General features: G+C 41.7%; 1 pseudogene; it reads right to left on the bottom strand.

Moving 5' to 3' along the window:
- Positions 1–3,121: 3,121 nt before the first annotated feature.
- On the bottom strand, positions 3,122–3,460 carry LOC100952919 (annotated as a pseudogene).
- Between the last annotated feature and the right edge of the window lie 1,202 nt (positions 3,461–4,662).

Genomic DNA, 4,662 nt, shown 5'->3' with positions numbered 1-4,662 from the left:
GGGTACCTGCCTGTTTTTCAAAGGCTTTGTTTATGGGGGGACATGTGCTGTTCTCGTGGTGTTGTTATGGCACATTTTCCAGCAGGAGTTTAAAATATACATGCATTGGGGAGCTTTCAACAGTGGGTTGATATTTGCAAAATTACTGTAGTGATGGCCTCGTTTTTTAGTTGTGACATTTTGGTTTTCAGCTGTGACATCTCTCATTCTACCCAGTGTCTCACAAACCTCAGACTCAGCTTTGTACTCTCTGGTCTTTTAAAATTCCTGGTTTCTGATCACAACAAATCAGCCAACCTGAATAAAAATAAATGCATTTATTTCTTTCTCTGGCTTTCTTAAGTGGTATAATCATGTGTAATTCTTATGTCTCCTCAGAGCTACTGGGGGATCAACTAAAGCTTCTATTTCAATGATTACAAAAGATAACATCTTCTTCTCTTCCTCCTTGGCAACATCTTTTCCCCATTGAGAAAATAATGAAAATGGGCCACTTTAGCCCTTGGCCATCTTCCTAACACGCTTTGAAGTTAATGACCTATAGACGATGTCATTCTTTATTAAATTAGGTTTTTCCATTGCCAGGAAGCTTTTTAAAAGCCTTAAGCAACATGATTCTGGCATGCTCAAATGTATACATTTTAGAACTGGGAAGGGACTTTTGAAAGCTGCTTTTACTATGGGCTTTGAAAGCCACTGTTTGTCCTTCTTATTATTTTTGTTGTGGGTCTTTAAGCTGCTGTTTCTCAAAGAAAGAGTCATTCTTTAGGACTTTACATCAGAATAACCAGGAGTTATTAATATTCAGATCCCGGAGACCCTACTTCAGAGCTACTGAATGAGAATCACTGGCGTGGGCCCCGGCACCTACTTTTTTTGAGGCAGAGTCTCATCTATGACCCTTGGTAGAGTGCTGTGATGTCATAGCTCACAACAACTTCAAATACTTGGGCTCAAGTGATTTTCTTGTCTCAGGCTCCTGAGTAGCCCCGGGACTACAGGTGTCCCCCACAACACCCAGCTATTTTAGAGACTCACTTAGGCTGGTCTGGAACTCTTGAGCTCAGGTGATCCATCCACCTCAGCCTCCAGAGCTCTAGGACTATAGGTGTGAGGCACTGCACCCTGGCAGGCACCTACATTTTTAACAAGTATCCTGAAAGGTAGTTTGATGATGCCCAGAGATAAGACTGGAGTGGAGAGGTTCAGCCAGGTTTATGAAGAGGGATAGAGACCCACCTGTGCAGGGCAAGGATGGTGTCTGTGCAGGTGGGGCAGTGGCGGGGTGGTTGGGGTGATGGTGGTAGTTGGTGACCCCTTCTTATGTGGGGCCCTAAAGGGTGGGAAAATCCCACAGCTTGCTGGAGGACTCTGATGGGCTAGCATCTTTTGGTGTGAATTTGTGGGGTGGGACCAGGTAGGCCCTTTGTGGTCATTGTTCTAGGAGAAGAGAAAGAGTGTGGAGGGAGAGTGCATGTGGGGCTACATTAGGGCCCCCAACACATCCCAGGAGCTTCTAATGCATTCTTCTGATTGAAAATAGCTGTTTTAGCCATTGGACCTAGTGACTGCGACTGATCTTGAAAGCAGTGACTATTACTTTGTTGCTGGTGACGGGATTAACATTGGGTAGCTGGATTGAAACATATTAAAGACTTGGAATTCAACTTAAGGAGTTTGGAAATTGATCAAAATACTCTTGGATACTTCCAGAATTACACTTAAAATTTGCATGCTACTACTTGTGCTGGAACTGAGAGCTGAATCTCTCCAACCACTATGATGGAGTGACAGCATTTTGTGGGGAGGTAACAAAAGAAACCCAGGATAAATGCAGCTGGGGTGGGGGACGGGGCAATGATTCAGGAGCCAGACAAACTGGATTTGCATTCTAGCTCCACTTATAATTATAGGCAAGTTATTTATGCTTGTGAAGTTTTAGTTTCCTCATTGGCATGTAAAACGATAATTTATGAGGTCTGACAATTAAGTTTGCAAACTCATCCTAGAAAAAGTGTTACATACCTCACGGTTGAATATCGCTGTGGTCACCAGATGGCTCAAGGGGGCACTTGGAAGGGGATCATAGATTTAGGCAGCAATGAGGGGTTTGCACTTTTTCTCGGATGAGTTCCCTAACTTAATGGTCAGAATTCATTTAGCATAGTACCTATTTACAGGGTTACAGTAAGGATCAGATAGGCTGCTGCCTATGAAATACTCAGCGTGCTGTCTGATTCATAGCAGGCAGAAATGTTCTCAGTTTCACTGGCTAGCTTATTTACGTTAGAGCTTGTTAGGTAGGAAAAGGGTAGATACCTCATGCTAGAATTTTTGTATTGTGATATAGATTCAGTGTCTTTATATACAAATTATGGTTGACATGTTGCTAACAGGCTTATTAGTAAGCTGTTGTACAGTCTATGAAATGCACATTTTTATTTCTTGTCAGAGTTATACATGTGATCGAGACCAATAGATAATATACAATTCTGTTGTAGGCAGATAGAGAGTACTTATGCAGAGTAATGGACAAGTGGAATAAATCTATCTATGAAGCGTATTTTTTCTCACATTATGGGATAGCAAATTTCCTAGCTCCATAGACGCACATCCACAACGGCATTCAGAGATGGGTTCCTGGGGAATTTATTTGTTAAACAGCGGGATTTAGATACATAGCACAGGCTTAGAAAAAGAGGCCTGGAATCATGGATGGGGGGCATGATCTAGATCATGTCTTTGTAGAATAATTTTTATGATATATTTAACCCTGGAAACTGGGATTTAAAGCTCCTCTTTCTGTACCGTTTCCTCTGAGTAGAATATGGAAATGCATTCTTAGAAACTCCCACCACTACGCAGTTTACACTTTTTCAAACACACAATCCTTTTCTTAACCAGTAGGTATCCCCCACCCCCAAAAGCAGGACAACAAGTTTGTGTGTGTATATGTTGAAGAGAAAAGGACATAATTCCCAGCAATTATTTGTATGCCAAATATGAAGAGTCTGTGTCTATATATCCTTAGGTGTTACAGAAAGTTTGAAGACTACCTACTGGGCATGTTAGCCTCTTAACTATTGCTTGGGCATTTCTTTTTCTTTTTTTTTTTTTTAGATTTTAAAAACCAAAACATTTATTGCATGACTAATTGTTGAAATTCTTAAGATGAACTGGATGCTGCAACAGCTGCCCTCTTGGGTTTAGGCGTTGTTCCTTCACGGAATCCAGGCCTGAATCTGCGGTACACAATTTTTAGGTGCCTCATCCAACCAGTCCCAGCGGTATTTCCTCTTTTAGCCTTGGCACTCCAGTTGTACTTTCTCTTGTGCTTGGCAGGATGGCCACATTTGCCACAGGTGGACTTTTGCAGGTGGTAGGCCTTTGAGCCACAGCGGCGGCACAACGTATGCGTCTTATTTCGATGCTTTCCAAACAATGACGTTCTCTTTGTCATGGTGCTTCTGCGGCCGAGACCAAAGAGCTTGCTTGGGCATTTCTTATGGCTATAGTGTCATTATAAAAACTTCTAAAATGAGTTAGAACCTCAATCTTAATTGGTATCCTTAGTAGAATGCATATAAAAGGAAAGTTTTTATATCATCTTTAATCAAATGCTTCTAGAAGGAATAGGAAGACTGAGGCCAGGCACGGAGGCTCATGCCTGTAATCCTAGCATTTTGGGAGCCTAAGACAGGAGGATCACTTGAGGCCAAGTGTTGGAGGCTGCAGTGAGCTATGATGGTGACACTGCACTCCAGCCTGGGAGACAGAGCAAGAAAGATCCTCTCTTTAAAAAAAAAGACTGAGAAGGCAGTGATTACGATTTATCATCACCTAGAAATACTCAAAAAGTCTGCACAGTTAACATTTAAATAGCTTCATATCTGAAAATTTGTTTAACTATAATTTTTATTAGTTACATTTTAAGGGAACTTCATTTGACAGGCTACTGTTCTCATTCTTGTTTAGTAAAAAAAAGAAAAGAAAATCATTGATTTAAACATGAAAGGGGCCATAAATGTCAAATAGATTAATTTTTTTATTGAGAGATTGGTGTCCCGACACATTAAGTGACGTGGCCGTGGCAATGCTCCTAATTATGGTAGAATTGAGACCGGCACAGAGTTTAGTGCCCTCTGCATCAAGCAGAACTGAGGTAGAGAAAGGAAGCAGATCCCGACTTATGAATTACCCCCAGATCTCTGGTCTCTTTCCTGGGCCACCGCTGTCTTAGAGAATTACTGTTTCATCAAGCAAAAGTGTACAATATGTGCAAAAATGTTCCTTTTATGAAGGACACCAGTTATATACAACGTTCAAATGTTATCAGGTGGGTTAGAGAAGGAGGAGAGAGCAGAAGTGCTGAAAATGGAGGTAAATTGAGGTAAATGAGGACAAGGACAGGTTAAGATATTAACCACGATCGTGATTTGCAATAAAATGTGTGTCTTCGATCTCAAACTCATTTCCTACGGGCAGGGGACCGGCTGACATCTTTACGTTAGATGTATGCAGAATGATTTTCTTAAGTCTGGAGCAAGTTATTCTTCTGGTAGGATGTCTTTCACTTAATATGTGAGATCGACACTGGGAGAGAAAGCAAGGCGGACAGCACAGGTGGGGAGACTCAGCTGCCACAGACTGTAGGCGGAGAGC

The sequence above is a fragment of the Otolemur garnettii genome, unplaced genomic scaffold, assembly GCF_000181295.1.
Source record: "Otolemur garnettii isolate 467f Iridium unplaced genomic scaffold, OtoGar3 scaffold01485, whole genome shotgun sequence".
In the NCBI taxonomy this organism is placed as follows: Eukaryota; Metazoa; Chordata; class Mammalia; order Primates; family Galagidae; genus Otolemur; species Otolemur garnettii.
Note: the sequence above shows the minus strand (reverse complement) of the source record. Positions and strands in the feature narration are given on the sequence as shown.